Source organism: Cyprinus carpio, unplaced genomic scaffold (genome assembly GCF_018340385.1).
Source record: "Cyprinus carpio isolate SPL01 unplaced genomic scaffold, ASM1834038v1 S000006658, whole genome shotgun sequence".
NCBI classification, from domain to species: domain Eukaryota; kingdom Metazoa; phylum Chordata; class Actinopteri; order Cypriniformes; family Cyprinidae; genus Cyprinus; species Cyprinus carpio.
Genome location: NW_024879282.1, coordinates 496,797 through 513,945, shown reverse-complemented (window position 1 = coordinate 513,945; position 17,149 = coordinate 496,797). Strand labels below are relative to the sequence as shown.

Here is a 17,149-nt window from a genome sequence, read left to right as displayed (position 1 = left end):
ACATGTAAGACACTTAGGTCAAACATAAAAAAGATCTTACAGCAGACCAAATATGATACTCTAATAGGCATGAATATGCATAGCACACATAAACTGGGTGTGTGTGTGTGTGTACTCTTATATACGAAATGTTGTGTGTGTGCGTATATAGAAAAGAACATTTTTTTTTTTTTTTCAACTTTTTTCTATAAAAACTTTGTTTTTTGTATTTGTAATTGATAGTGTAATTGAAATGTACACATTACACACCTGGCAGCTTCAGCTTTTAGCTTCAGTATTTTATCCTTTTATGAATGGTGTGAATCTGTACTTTGTGGAAAATGTTCCATCCACAATAGTCGTTAGCTCACTTACTGTACTTTTTGCGCTCTTATTGGTTTTTGAATGCTGTTTATATAGACAGCTGTATACATAGGCAGTACAGTGAGTTCCCTTCTTTTAGAAACCCCTCCCTTTCTATATTTAATTTTTGACCTTCAGTGTAAAGTGTCAAGTCTTATCACCTTGGGTTCATTTAAAACTGCGTTTGTTCAGGATTCCATGTGTTCCATACGTCTTTGGCATGTGTAACATAGAGTCATTGTGTTTCTTAATGGGGGTTTGTTTTTTTTTTTTCCCCCGATCTGTTAGGGCTGGATGGCCATAATGTTTTAATTAGGCTTTCAAATGATTAATCACGATTAATTCACATCCAAAATAAAGTTTTTGTTTACATAATATATGTGTTGTATACTGGTATTTTATTATGCAGTATATAAATACACACAAACATGCATGTATAGATTTAAAGAAGATATATGTATGTTTATATATTAAAGTATATTTATATATAATAATAAAATATAAGAATATAAATATATATTTATATACATGTAAATATTTTCTAAATATATAATTTATGTGTGTTGTATTTATATATACATAATAATATATACCCTGTACACATTACATAATATTATGTAAACAAACTTTTTTGGATTTGGATGTGATTAATCGTGATTAATCATTTGACAGCCCTAGTTTTAATACAAATTTATATACCTCATAATGGAGCGCAGTCCGGAAGCTGTAATAATCTAACTTAGGACCAGAGTATGTGAGCAGAGTGGAGTGGGAGTGGAGCGTTAAAACATCATGAGCTCTGCTTAACAGGATGTGTCATCACCCAATCAGTCAGAGAAGGTGAAGGTTATAATGCAGCGATGGATGAGTGCATGAGGTTATATCTTAAGCTTGTTTGTTTGTAGCATGTGGATTCTCAAAATTGATTGGGTTGGATTCAAGTTTTAAACAGTTTATTGTACATATAGTTACTCTTCGCTGTAAACTAATGAGCTGCTTCATTGCTGCACACACGCACAGCACACAAGAGCTCACACATAAACGTACAGATCACGCCCACATAGAAACATTAAGGAGTGCAGAAAATTAGCTACTTTTTATGTTCATGTTAGTTTTTTTTTGTTAAATAATAGTCATCAACATATTACACTGAATACCTAAAAGTTTTATGCATAAAAGAACACGGATTGTATTTTTATATATATTTTTATAGCTTTAAGTAAAATGTAATGGACACAATTTGTACCGTTTTTGTTACCAACAAGCAAAGCGCACACCTACAGACCTAAATTTACCAATGCGCTCTACATTTTCATGTTATTGAGCAAAAATGAAGCACAGAAGATGCTCAGGGCAAGGTGTCAAAGGATTTGGACCGTCTCTCGGCAAAGACCAGGCAAGAATGTCAGAGCCCAAAATATTGCTCCATGCGGCCACAATCTTATCTGTCCCTTCAGTACTGGAGACAAATGGCGAGTTCTGAGGTGTGTGGGTAGAGATGGAGGCGTTAGTGTTTGACATTTCCCAGGACTGGTCCTGAAGCAGCAGTTAGGGGTCCACTGTAAATAGTTGCGTGTTTGTTGTTCTTTTCCGGGTTCAGGCTCACATCCCTTCAAGTTGTTTGCGCTCTAGATTTTTGCCGGAATGTCGTGTCCACTTGTTCATTTTACAACAAAAGTGTTTTGTTTCTTTTTTTGTGAAGGATATTTGGACGCAGGTTAACAGATGTGGCGTGTTTTTGTAAGCCACAACCCTATATGTCTGATGGCGCTTGTCCTTTGCGAAGGACGGCATACGTTACCTTTGATATATATACTGTAAGTGTAATTATTAGCCTACGGGTGAAAACGTATCGACCAGTGACACGTTGGGTATAATCATATCAGTGCAGTGAGTGCATTAATGTTGAAGCATTAGTTTAGACTGGATCTAAATGTTATTTAAAGTAAATTATGCGTGATGTTTCAAGCAGATCTGTGGCTTTGGCAGTAGTGTGTTTGACTGTGTGTGTGACCGATCTCCAGGATGGAGAAGAGGACGTAAAGGAATGGCAAAAACATCAGAACACTGGCCGTCACCATGATAGAAAGGCATTCATTAGCATTTATAACAAACATTAGAAGAGACAGAATTTTTTTGCATCCCTTCATTTGTAGATACCAACGAGACAGACTGGATTTCATTTCCTTCTTTGTTTTTTTCCAACCCACACTCATACACAGCACAAAGTAATCCGTGGGAATGTTTCATGGAAGCAGAAATTGCATAAAACTGGAAGGTGAAATGGTTTGAAGGCTTATTCTTATGAAATGGTGCAAAGGTGATACTGTTTCAGTGGGTTACGTGTCAGATACGTACATTGTACTGGTCCTCAATAAAAAAATAATATTAATGAAATAAAATGGTCAGAATGTGAATAAAATCTGTAAAATTGATTAGAGAAAAAAATGATTATTAGTATTATTATTATTATTATTATAAACAGAAGAAATCTTACAAGTAAAATAGTAACATTTATAAGATAAAAAGCTTTTATTTCTATTTTGTTTAATTGAAAATGTCCATGTTTGCAAATACAGTTGTATACATACTATATATATATATAAAACAACTAATAAAAATTACAAAAGCACATAACACAATTGCTAAAACTTAAACTAAAATTAAAATGAAAACCGAAAAAAAAAAAATGCTAATTCAATATTAATAATATAATAGTGGTTATTAATACACAAAAACACTGCTATGAGCAACTAGTAGAAGTTGGAAAAGACAAATGTCTATATTAACATAGTGAAAGTTATCATCTGATCGTATACATAAAGGAAATATTAAAGAAAATTACTTTAAAAAGTCATTTCTTACGCTTACTGCGTGTACAGGGGTTTTGTAGGACAAGTCATGAGATGAGAAGACAAATGGGGAAAAATGGCAGTAAGAAATGAAGACAGAATATTTAATGTGTGGTTATATCGTTTTAGTGGGCTGTTGCAGGATCTTCATCGTACCAGCGGCAAACAATGTCACGATTGAGCAGCAAAATGATGATTGGGTTTGACATGCGGCCAGTCTCTCCAAGCAATTTCAGGATATTTCATGAGGTGGCCATCAAACCCTCTCAGAGCGCATCTTTGTTCTTCTCATCTAGCATCTGTCTTTAGTTTCAGCCTGGTTTTACAATGCTGCGCTGCTGTCTTGCAAACAAACACTAGTCTAGATTTATTTGGTTATATCACTGAACGTTAAATACATAAACACACCAAGAGGTAAAGTTGGGAGAAAAGGAAAGTTAAAACGAAAGAGAGAGAACCCTGTTTACAATAACACATCTCTGTTCTTGTTCCAGCAACTCTGGAATGAAGTAATTTGCATTTCAGGTCAAGACAAGGAATTAATGCTTTTCTATGTTTATTATTATTATTTTTTTCATTGTCAGTCCTCCCTTGTTGGTGGTTTTAATGCCTCTATTGTGTTCCTTGTGGTTGCCAGGGTGTTGCTGTGCAGTTGCTATGGTGGTTCAGAGTGGTAGTTAGCACATTTCCTATCCATTTGCTAATGTCTTTTGGGAATGGTTGACAAGAGTGTTGCTGAGGGGTAGTTAGTGTGTTGCTAGGGCATTGCTATGTAGTTTGCTAAGGCTGGTTCCAAGGGGTGGCTGGCATTTTTCTAGGGCATTGCTGTGCTGTTTATGTTAAGGTATTTTGTGTAGTGTGTTTCTAGGGCTGTTGCTCTGTGGTTGCTAATATGTTCTGAATGCTACTTAGAGCACTACTACTAATAAACAACGTGCTGCGTTTTGCTAGGGTGTTTCTAGATGGTTGCCAGTATATAGGGTGATTGCATTATATTGCAGTAGGTAGGGTGTTTTGAGGAGTTTGTTGCTAGGGTAAAAAAAAACAAAATCGATAGTTTGATTGCATAGGAAGAGTAATTGCCCACTTTTCCCTGAATAAGTGATTAAATGTTTGATTCTAATACTGTTTTTCATACTAATTTTTCATAGTGTGTACAGAAACTTAATACTTTGTTAAAATCACTAACACTGTTGAAATGTGTAAAAAGTATAGTACCAGTTACGATTGACTTAGTAAACGCAACCTCGTAGTCGTAACCTGTAACTGGGTCACTGCACCCAGTTTCACTGCAATGGTAATCGCAAAATCATTGCCTAAGTTTTTACTACTTGATTCGCTGGAAGAGAAATCTGTTGTGCTTGAGGTGTTTTGTGTTTTTATACTAGAGTGTGTTTGATGTCTAGGTGACTTGCCTGTTGCCGGGTAACCTCCTGTACCCTTCTCTGATTGGCTGGGGGGGCGATAGGTGTTGACTGGTAGACGGGTTGAGGGCTGATAAGAGTGCAGAGATGCGTGAAATCCGATTGGGCGATAACTGCCGCTCACCTGGGGGAAGTGGCCTATCAGGTTTTCTTCTCTCATCATGGCGACGATAAAGCTCGTCAAATCAGCTTTGACTTGACTTATCGACATGCCATATCACCCAGCATATAACAAGAGACACGGCTGATAGAAAAAAAAAATAATATTTTTCCTGTCACGTGTGAACTTGTTTACAGGGTAGATTTTTAAAGGCCCGGTGATTTATGACCTGGTCAGCTCATGCAGAGTGCTGCTGGGAAAAGTGCAAGATGAGAAAAGGGGAGGCCCCAAATATGAGCGAGTGTGGTGTAGTTTTCCGATCTCAAGCTTCACTAAAAGAGGTACAGTATGTAGAAGAATATGTGGATTTATTGAAATCGTAGTTGTGCGTTATATAGTTTTGGTGGGCAACCACCAGAAATTATCACCATAGTTGTGTGTAGACTATAATAAAACTTTACTTTTCTGAAACTTTTATTCAGTTTCACAAGGGTTTGTTAAAAGTAGATCACTTTTGTATGATCTTTGCTTGTTGTGTCAGGTCAGCTGTACTTCTGATGTAGATGTAGAGCATTTTAGCAGTTTTGAAGGTCTAGTTTTGGACCCGTGTGTCTGCATTTTTTCACTGTGCTGATATTGGCACTTAACCTTTGTCAACAAACTGTTTGAATTCTCTAAAGCTAGTCATAGGAGAATCTTGATGGTCTGGATCAGAACGCTGGCCATTTTCTCAGTTCTCTCTCGGACCTCTAATTGGATTGCTGCAATTCGATGATTGTTAACAAATGATGTGTGAGAAAATGAAGTCATCAGCCTAAGAGCTTTGGGAAGAAAACAGTGGTAGAAAAATAGTAAAGCCGTGTCACAAAGTACTCATAGCCCCCCCACGATGGATTCAGACAGGCCCCAGAGATGGGAAGATACATTGCAAGGTTTTTGTCAGCATGTGGAAGGAAAATCTCTCCCTGTTGACTCATGTGGTGTTTTGCAGTTTTCCCAGGATTGGTGTAGTTGCGGCATATTCCAGCAGGGGCAAAATAGGCTAGCCTTGACTCCTTTGTTGAAACCTGCAGTCATCTACATTGCACAACAGCTGTAGTTTGTGTGCTAATTAGCATCTGCTTCATGTCTAGTTTTGATTTTAAACCCGGCCATGTGCACTTATGATTCTCCTTGCGGGACTCCAGTGTAAATGTCCTAATCCTACTGTTCAAAAACAAAGAGAAAGAAAGAGCGAGTGAGGAGAGTGTGAAAAAGTAATTGTACACCATCCCTGAAAGGTTGTGTGGCCGATCTCCCAGCCGCCATTCATGAAAGTCTCTTGAGTGGGAATACGCTAGCAAGAACCGCAAATGGCAGCTTGATATCCAAATATAGATATTTAAACCATTTGCTCAGCCAATCAGAGAACAGGAGTTTATTAATGTAAAAGCAGTGTACAAAATTAATGAAAGAAGTTAAGGGCTTTTGTGTATGTGCGTTTTTACTGTGCAATGATCATATGTATATGGATTCTTTTACTTTCAAACAGGCCTGGAGATTTTTTTCTTTCATTTTCTCTTCCCATGAGGCTTAGTGGTGCTGAAAGCTCATATGAGTGCAATCAAGCCCTGATTGATAGTTCCTGTAGTTCACAGATTGTTGTCTTATGCTGCTGTTATTTTTCGGAGAAAACCAGAATGTGCAAACAAGCTTAAAAAAACATTCTTCTTTACAGTAAATGTGGCATTTTGTGCCCCTAGTGTCACAAAAATGGAATTGCGTTCTGTTTGGTGACTTTTGGTGACAGGTTTCCTAAACATGTCTACTGGGCCCTATCATACACCCGGCGTAAGGCTCGGCACAAGTGTTTTTGCTAGTTTCAGCCTGACGCAGTTCTCATTTTCCTGTCCTGTGCCACTTTGTTTAAATGGCAAATGCATTTGCGCCCATGGGTGTGCTGGTCTAAAAAAGAGGTGTGTTCAGGTGTTTTGTTGGCACGTTGCTATTTTGAGGAACTGAAAATAGACTGTATCATAGACCAACTCAAACCTGGTCTAAAGTCTGGCGCAAAATTTTTTTTTTATTTAAATAGTGCAAAGATACGCTTTGATTATTCCACACACAGGGACGCGCAGCAGCACACAAACATTTTTACAAAGAAAAATTACCTTCCGCCATGTTAATAGCGAAAACCCGCCATGGGACGAGCGCAACTGGCTTTTAAAGGGGATGGGAGATGAGACTCTGATTGGTTTAATTGCACGTTACGCCCAAAAAAACACCCATTACTCATTAAGATAATAGGGACAACCCATTTAGACCATTCGCCCAGGCGCACCGACCGGTTTCCCCGTCGTTTTTTTTTTAACTAGCAAAAGTGGATTTGCACATGCCCTGAGTGCACCTGCGCCGTGCGCTTTAGATCATGCGCTTAGATCATTTAAAATAGGGCCCACTGTCTGCAAATGGTTGGACAAATAGATAAAACTAAATTTATATGTCTTTATTTCTGGGACTGTATTAAAATCCATTAAAGCACTAATTCCTAAATTTGCTTTGACAGAATATTTATACCCTCTTGTCTTGGAATGGCCTTCAGGTGAATCAAAATTTTCACCATACCACTGTGATTAAACAATGGGTATTGAAAACCATTTGGTGTGGTTGTAAAACCAGATGAGTCAGAAAATGAGGCACCAAATGAGAACCATGGTGCAAACAACACAGCACAAAGATGCGACCCATCTGCGGTGTTATTAATCTCTTAACAATCCTGTTATTTATAAAAGTTTATCTTAACAAGCCCATTGCCTTTGGGAAATAAACAAACAATACAAAAACAATGCCCTGACCTTCCTTTGGTCCAGCGGTCCTGTCATGAGTTTTCAGTTTATGTGTTCTCTAATTACTGCCAATATAAATCTGAAATCGGTCACCATGTGAAATCATCTCCTCTTCACATGCGGCTGTTTCCATTACATCTGAGTGTGGTTGTTTACATAAGTCTGCTGTCGTCCTTCATTTGATTGACCTAATTCCATTTATTTGAGTCAAGATCCAAACACTGATTGTGTTTCAGTTAGGTTTTGTTATACAAATGCTCAAAACATTTCATATTCAAAGAAATAATTCCCCTAGAAATTATTCAGTCTGCCTTTTTTGTCTTTGTAGTATTCTTATTAGGCTCACAGCTCTGATAAAACATCAATTTTTTTTCTGTTATGGAGGAGACTCAGTCTGAGTACTTTTTTACAATGTTCTGTCTGCATTCATGTCATGAAATCATTCAGTTCCAGCACTTGGAACCAATTCTTCCTCAGATTCTCAACCGTAACAGTGATGCATCCTGTGTGTGTTTCCTCCACAGGGCTGCACACGGCCCAGAGAGCCATTAAGCAGACTCAAGTGACTGTTCAGAAGATCGGGAAGGAAATTGAAGAGAAACTAAGGACAACAGCGTCCTGCACAGAAAAGGTGAGAGCCAACAAATCAAACTAGTAGGATTTCTTGGGTTTGTCTAGGTCTGCTTGTGTGCTCTTATTCATTCAGGATTATTTTTATATTCTGTATGCGTTCTCTAACTTCATAAATCCTATCTGGCCTGTTGGGTTTTCTCCTGTCCTTTGCACCTGGTACAAAGCACTGATGGTAAGTCCTCTGTAAAGCACCTCTGCAAGTATATAAAGGCTAAATTTACAGTTGCTGTATGCTTGACAGAATTTTTATAGCAGATTGTCAAACTTAATTTAAAATACATACTTCACTCTGTAGTGGAGATATAGTCTTTCCAGGCTCACAGAATTACTCTTTCATTGAGGGAGGGCAGTATAGACCTGGTATCTAGCAGTGTAACAGACAAGCATTTCACTTTAGTCAATGTCCTAGAAAGTACTATTGGAAAACATTACAAATTAAAACTACATACTATTAGCTGGCGCTTGTATTATCAAAAGAAATCATTATACATAGATTTTCTTTGCAAAGAAATTTGAGTGGGTAAAAAACATTCCTAGTACAGGGAATGTTTTTACCGATTTAAAGCTTGCAACCAATATTTTGAGCTGTTGCAGTGTTGTTTTTTGCTAGTTTAGTATGCTGGTGCTAGTACCTTCAGTTTGAGACAGGAAGTCTGGGTACCCAGTCACTCAACACAAACAGCAGCAGTATGGTAAATGGCCTTAGCGTTGTGTATCTTGTGCTACACCGATCCTCATAAATTCGTCATTAGGTCCTCGGATGGTTCTTGTATCCCGTGTTTTGATGGATTTAGAGATTTCCTGAATCCCACTGCTTTATGCCTCCTCTACATATCACTGTTGCAATGTTTGTGTTTCCACACTCACTATATTCTACTGAAGAATTAAAAGTAAAAGGAATACATATTTAGGATTTTTTCAAGGCAGGCAGCAGCTGCAAAAACGCAGTCGTCCGGGGAGGATTTCAAGTCGTGTTTTGTAGTTCATGAACACTTAAAAAGTCCCTCGTCTTTTCAGTAGGCTGCAAATGCCCAAGACATCTTCCCACTCAGAATGAGCATAATCACACACACATTATATTTTTTTCTTCTTGTCTCGAATTCTTCAGCTTAGTGCTCTGCCTCAATGTCTACTTAGGCAGCGAACAGTTTTCAAGCCTTATTTTTTTTGGTTTAATGTTTTGTAATCTAATGCAAAATATTAAGCAAAAAATTATTTTTGTAATTGTATTTGTAACTTTTTGTCATCAGACTGCATACAGGAAAATAAGGGATGATAAAGGATTGTGATTATATTCGGATGTACCACATCTTAGAAAGACACCAGAAATCACTTGAATGAGTGAGAATGAAAGACTCCTTGACTCACATTTGCCCTCTCACACACACTGTGAGTCATAAAGACACCAGACACCAGTACACAAGTACATAAAGACACCATTACTGTGATGCCCATACCACACACACACCCAGCTGGCTTTGATGTTTAAGTGCTTAGTGTTGTGTATGGCGGCGGCCTCTCCACCTGTTTGAAATGCTGTTTTCTCAGCAACCTTCTGTTGATCTCCGCTGTCTCAGTATCATGGAGGTCTGTCATTTTCTCTTTGGAGTTTTGCCGTTCTGTTTTTCAAACCTCGTTTACCATATTATCATACCATATGCCTTTTTGGTTCCACGTTTTTTTTTTTTTTTTGGTTGGCCAAAGCAAAGAATGACTCACCTAACTTTTTTTCCTCTCACTGTTGCTCGAATCCAATTGAGCCAGAAATGGTTGTGACAGAAACTTCATTTCAGAAATGAATGAAGTTGCCAAAGTGTTTTGGGAGAAAAGCGTATCTTATGAACAAACATGCAAAAGCATACCACAATACGACATGTAATAATTATAAGTTAATTTGTGTTACAATATCCAATACGATATCTGTCCAAAGACTCTAAAAGCCTTCTGAAACTTACATATGTTGGGAATATTATCACACGTCTTTCTTCGGTAGTTCGTCAAGTCTCTGTGAATGACTGTGAAGTCACTTCCATTCCAAAAACGAATTGGCAAGTTTCTGGAGTTCTCCACATGTCAAATTTCAGGATACGTTTACACTAATAGCTGACACTCTCCCTCAATCACATGAGCGCTACCTGGACTCCGCACGAAAGGTCAGCGAAGGTCTGAAATTCCTGCAAAGTGTATCAGTTACTGCGTTTAATGAGCAAAAATCTGTTTTGAGTTTTCCTTCAGGCTTGAGGTTATGCGAAGCTGATTACAGATCAGAGCGTTCACTGCTGAAAACAGCCATGTGGTCACTTCTCCCTGGCCTCAGGTCAGTTTTGAGCCTATTAGGGCACTTCAGGCAATCAATCAGCCCATGCACGCTCACTGCACTGTACCGGTTATTGCTACACTAATTGAATTATTCTGTATTTTTTTTCATTTCTGCCGATTAGAGCAGACTGTGATTTTAGTGTTTTGAGAGGATGTAAGTTTTCATGCCTTAAAGGTTTGTGGCTTTTAGTCCATCTGTGCTTGCTTTGAAGATAATCTATATGCTAGAGTACAGCTAATCTTTGAATTTAGTTGGACAATTTTTTGTTTTTTAGAAGAGCTATTTATTTATTTATTTTGTTTGCTAACTTTATTTACTTTGATTTTTTTTCACCCGACATTTGTTTTTGGTTTTTTATATTCATGATATTTATGTTTTTTATTTAACAGCTGATATCGATATATTGACCCTTAAATGATATTTAAATGGGCATGTTCATTTCTGCTTGTTTTTTTTACATGTAGGTTACCTTTACTGTCATGTAATATCACTTAAAGTTAATCTTTAAAAATGTAATAACTGAATAACTATTAAATGTAATCTTTTTCAAAAATGAAAAAGATAAAAAAAAATCTAAATGAAAAACTTTCCATGCTTTAATAATGTTTGTGATGCCTAATTTTTACATTTTTTTAATCTTTTTATTTTTTATTTTATTTTTAACACAAAGTAGCATAAAATTTAAAATATCAACCATATAGTGAAAATGATTTTTACCTCATCAGTATCAATCTGTGTATTAATCCCTACTTTTTTTCTGTGTAAAAATCTTGTCGCTGTGCATGTTCATTTTTTGAAATATTTAAACTATGTGTGCAAAGTCAGATGTTTGTCGTGCCAGTGGCGTTTGATTGTAAAACATGCAAGATCTAGGTCTCAAGCTATCTGAAGATAAAAGTGCTATCTTCTCTATCGCAGTCTCTTTGATTGACACTTCCTTAGCTGCCAAGTGCAAAAATACAAGATCCAGTAGATCCTGGAGATTTCATTTCCACTCCATTTCCTTAACAACCTGTGGTGTGCGGCGTCATGTCTTTATAGAAAGAGACATCAAAAATTAATGCTCTTGCTGTAAGTTTTCTGGACTTGCATATTTGAGTGGATCCAGGATCAAACTTTTCTTTAGATGCTCCTCCATCCTGCTCTGAATTAAACTCTGCAGTTCTAGTTATGATAGGGATCACCACCACCAATCACAGAGTTTAAAGACAGTGAATTTTTCTCTGCGTGTTATCTAATCTCTCGCTCTCTCTTTCTTCTCCTATCTGCTCTTGATCCCACTTTCACCCTTGTCAGATCACTGGTCCTCATTAGTGCACTTGGCTCACTAACAGTCCCGAAAGCCGCAGGGCTGTAGATGTAGATCAGATAGATCTGCTGTGGACTCATCTGTGTGGGTGCTGGAGAAGCTGAGGGAAGATCTGGCACTGATGTCTGCTGTAATCTGCTTAAAAAAAATCAACCCTTGTTTTTTATTACATTAATGTGGCATCTACTTTCTTTCCAAAGTGTTTTACAGGGTAGTGCAAAAATATATATTTTATTTAATATATATTAAAACAGTACAATATATACAAATATATACTGTCTTATATGAAATACACACATGTGTGTGTGTGTGTGTGTGTGTGTGTGTGTGTGTATATATATATATATATATAATTTGGAGTCAGTAAGATTTTTAAAATGTTTTGAAAGGAGTCTCGTATAGTCACACACACACACACACACACACACACACACACAACACACACAACACCACACACAGCACACACACACACACACACACACACACACACACACACACACACACACAGACAGAGTTTTCTAGATTAACATGTTTTACAATACTGATTATACTTGTAATGCCAAAAGCTGAATTTTCAACAGCAATTACTCCAGTCTTTGTAATTAATTATATAATTAATGTAACTTACATAAAATATAATTTTATAACATTATAGATGTCTTTACTAACACTTTTGATAAAACAAAATAAATTTCATAACAAAAAATATTTATCAACTAAAACAATCTATCAATATAATAAAAACTTGCTGATTAAAAGCTTACATTTCTTAAAAAAAAACAACAACAAAAAAAAAACACTTGACTAAACTTTTGAATGGTAGTGTATTAAAAATGAACAAAATGTGTACATTAATTTATGATTGAATAAAGCATTTCTGTTGCCAATACGTCATTCTCTACACATGCTGAATGCCTAACATATTTTGATCTAAATGAAAATTATGTGAAATTTACCTTCAAATGCAGCATTAACATGTCTAATCTGTGTTAAACGTCATTTGTCTTAATAATTAAGCAACACAGTGTGCAGTAGGTATGGGAATGGAATAGGTAAAGATGGAAAACAGAGCAAGGTTTTCCACAAAAATGATCCCCCTAATGCTGTCTCTTTCCTCAGAAGAAAGAGAGGGAGTGTATTGCAGCTACGTATCGGGATTCTGAGGTGCGAGTGTTGGAGAGACAGAAGAAGGCACTGACGAGAGAGAAGGGACATGATGCAGAAAGAGAGAACGCAGCTTGTAAAGAAAGGTAACCAAATTCACCAAACCATGTAACTGAGAGAGATCTGTCCCACTTTTCTTCTTCTACTTTCTTCCCTCTGTACTGTTATACACCAGGGGTTCAAATCCCCACACATGTGCGATAACGGGCCAAGCGTTCTCTTCCAAAACTGTGTCAGACAGAATGTGCTGTGAAACTCTTCATCTTATTTTTCACTGATGTAACTTCACGTGTGTTCCAGTATTTTAGAGGACCGTATAGAGTTCCATCTGCTAAAATGTATTTCCAGATCTAAAACTCTGGCTGTCCACTTTCTCATATAAATGTATTTCCATGCCTTGAATTGAGCAAGGCAGTTGTTACATTTACCAGCCTTCAAGTAGAGTCCAGCATCAAAATATTTTTCCTGTTCGCACTTAAAACTGAAGAGGTTGCAGGAAGCAACAATTGCGCAGCCCATTCAGATGTACTTATTGAACATGTTTAGTGATGTGGTCAATCATTTATGATATCATTCAGCTTGATATCTGTATCTACCAACCAACAAAACACTTTTCAAAGAGGTATAAAAAACCAAAACGGCATTGTAAGTGTTTGTTTAGATGGCGAGTGATTGGCAATAAAGAATCATTTGCCATGTTTTACACACCTGTCACAGCAACGTTTGCCAAAATGATTTTATGATCTTGTATACTGTCAATTCAGGAATTTAGACTCACAGTGATTTGCATAAAAGGGATTGTTTACAACTAATCGCTGTTTTCGCAGTGTTCACATGACATCGTCCTGTTGGAATTCGGGGGTTGAGTTTTTTAATGTTGGGAATCCGACTTCCCATTGCACTTCTTGTAAGAAAATGTTTCTTTCAGAGATTTTAATTTTGCGGCACTGCCCAATACAAATGACGTACCACATTGCCTGTCATGACTGATTTGAGCTCATTTTTGATTAACATTATATAACATGCCTAGTTAAACCAATGTTGTCAGTCATATTTCGTCAGTTTCTCCAATGATAAAATCCTCTTGTAGCAAAAAATGGCCACTTCTGGAGTTTTGGCCGTGCCAGACCACCACCACCCCGTGTTTGTTGTGATTAGTGGTCTCACCAATTATTCTCTTAGTGGTTATGTTATGTGTTACTCTACTACTGCTTCCATCAAAGTTTCAAAACAACTGTGCAGGCGGACACTGAACATTCAGAGTTTATTCCAGCTAAGTTCCTTGTCCCGCCCCATTTCGTCACAGCGTCCTGCCATTCATGTTTGATTTCTGAACCCTGCTCTTTCTATTTGCCAAAAGTTGAGCATGGGTGGGTGGTGCAAAGAGATAGGTTTGATTGATGTGGTGGCTGTGTGTTGTGAGTAAAGAGGTGTTGGGCTGCATACTGTGGGTTCATATAGAATACATATACGCACGCTTGCACAACTAATAATGATTGAGTGGCCTGGTACGTTGCCATCCCACAATGCATTGTATTCCCGATCTCCTAGTGTGTAGAACAACAACAGATTTGGGGTTTCAGGGAAAGGTCTGTTCTAGATGGATGAAGTCTACCAAACAGCCCAGCTCTGCCGAGAGGAGCCTGTCCCTGACTGGAGCTGAAGGGGGAGCGGCCCATTCATATTCACACCCAGGAAAAGCCTTTTTAAGATGCTGTAGAAAAAAAAATTATTTGAACTGGAGTACGAGGAAAGGGATGATGGCACAACCGCTTGAATTCCCGCGTCTTCATTCGGTCGTGGCTTGCCTTTTCTTTTTTTCTTTGTTCTGGAGCGTGGCGTGCGTTCTTTCTTGGATGGCTTTGCGGGTCGGGTGGTTCTTCTCTGCGGGGCTCTTTCTTTGCTTCTTTCGGCTTTCTTTCACGGGTCTCGTACTTCTGTGGTCTTTCTTTCTTTCGTTCGGCGTTTACCAAATTTGTAAGAAAGTAAGGTGGATAATTTAAAATGCAAAAAGCCTGCACTCTACCCATGTTGATTTTAGGGGAGCATTTTATTTTTTTAAGTTTTATAATTTTCTGTGCTTGTCATATTTATTTTTAGGTTTGCTTTTTAAAAGAATTTCTATTTATCTGGAATTTATTCATGTTGGCATTTTAGTCAGTGTTTTATTTTAGTTATTGTCGAAAGATTACTATGGTAGGTAAAGTTTGAAAATTTGTGAATCCATTTTTTATTGGGCCATACTTTCCACTTTCATTTGATGTTAAAGTTTTAGTAATTATTCCCTGTTTTTGGTCATTTTGAGGGTAGTTTTTTTTTTGTCTGGTAGTAGGGTTTTTTAATTAATTAATGAATTTGTTATTTCATTTTTTTGTTAGTTTTTTAGTATGTCAAAAGTTAAACCTAAATAAAGATGAGAAATGTTGCCTGGGGTAATTGCAAAAATGTCTTCGTTGGTTATATTTAGTCGTTTTGTTTCAATTTATTTTAATTTTAATTCAATTAAGGAATGAATTATGTTTCTATTTTAAATAACAAAATGTGTTTTAGGGGGCTTTCAGTTTAGTTGAATTTTACCTTAACCAGGGTTTTCTAATGTTGTAATAGGAGTACTTCTCAATCTTGTATATCTGTTAGTTGCCAAGCTGTTTTATTTTTCACTTAAGGATTTTTTAGGTTTTGTTTAGTATCTCTAACTAGGGATATTTTATTTTTATTGAATTTCAGTTTTCAATTTCAGTTACCGAAAATAGTGAAATAGCCATCACTAAAACTATATGGCATTATGATACCAGACCAAAACCATTTTAATATTAATGCATCGATTTGGTGATCCAAAGGCAGTTGCTTACAAAGATTTGGAGGGCCGTATATGTCTGCATTAAACATGCATAAAAATTTTATTGCTTCCCTTTCCCTGCTTTGCTGGCAGCTCCTTAGTAGGAGATATGCGTCAGTGGGTTATTATTATTAAAAAACTAGGGAGAAAAAACGTTCTTCAGAAGGGAGCTATATGAGAGAAACAAAGAGGCCTTTCCTACTTTTTCTTTCCCCGTCATGTTCTTTTTCAGGTTGAAGAAGCCTTCCTTTCCTTTCCCATTCTTTTGCTAACAATTCATCCCCACACCACCCACCAAATTTCATTTAAACACTAATGGTCCTTTATAAAGCTATTGTCAGTCACCCACTTATTTGGGTGATACTTAACTCGGGCCAGTACTCTGAGAAACAGCATGAAAAGCCTCCTTCCAAACCTACCGGTAGGTTTAATCACACTTACAAAGGGAGATTGCAGGAAATTGCACAACAATGACTTAAGTGTAACCACAGTCTCAGCTCTGTTTAATGTACAAAGCAAGACAGCCATGTGCTCTTTGTCACTCCCCCGCCGGTTCTGGTCAACGAGAGCTTCCTCGTTTCCATTTGACGCACAGAATAAAGATTGGCAGGGTAAAGCGTCATGTTTCAAATGGTTCCCCGCGCTCTAATTTCTCGTCAAACGTCCGTGAACAATGTTGTAAATTCTGCACCGTAAAAGCGAGTTGACGTCGTTTATGGATCTGTAGTTGCACGCGGGACCGAGAAACTGTACACGTTCAGATTCGGATGCATTCCACAAATGAAGACGGAAAATTGTAAGAATAATACAAACAATATTAGTAAAGAGCAAGGGGACACACTTTCACTAGTACGGTTTCAGAACACCTTTTTGCTTTCAGTTTTTTTAGGGTCTTAGCTTCGTTGTCTATGGTTGTGGAGCTGTCTTTATGGCATTTTTTTCATCTCATTGTTGTGGTGTGCCAAGATTAAAAAAAAAATGATTGGTTCAGTGAATAGGTCATCTGTAATGTCCAGATCAGTTCTTTCTGTTGAACATAAAAGAAAACTATTTAAGATGTATTAATGTCTCCATGGTTCATTTTTCATACAATGGAAGTCTATGTTGGTCCACAGGTGTTTGTTTTGGTCATCAATTACTTGATTGTATGGATAAAACAGCTGAATTCGTCAAATGTCTTTTGTGCTTCACAGCCAAAATAAGATGATGGTGGTAATGATGACAGAATGTGATAGTATTGGTGGAAACAACCCTTAAGCTCTGCTGTTGTTTCATCCAGTGCAAAAGCAGATGACTTCCTCACAGAGTATGTAGGAAAGGTTTTGTGGGCGGACGAGAGGA

At 37.3% G+C, this 17,149-nt stretch overlaps 1 pseudogene; it reads left to right on the top strand.

The window, feature by feature from the left end:
• The window catches only part of LOC109047932, a 92,922-nt pseudogene that overhangs the window by 13,220 nt on the left and 62,553 nt on the right, over positions 1-17,149 (top strand).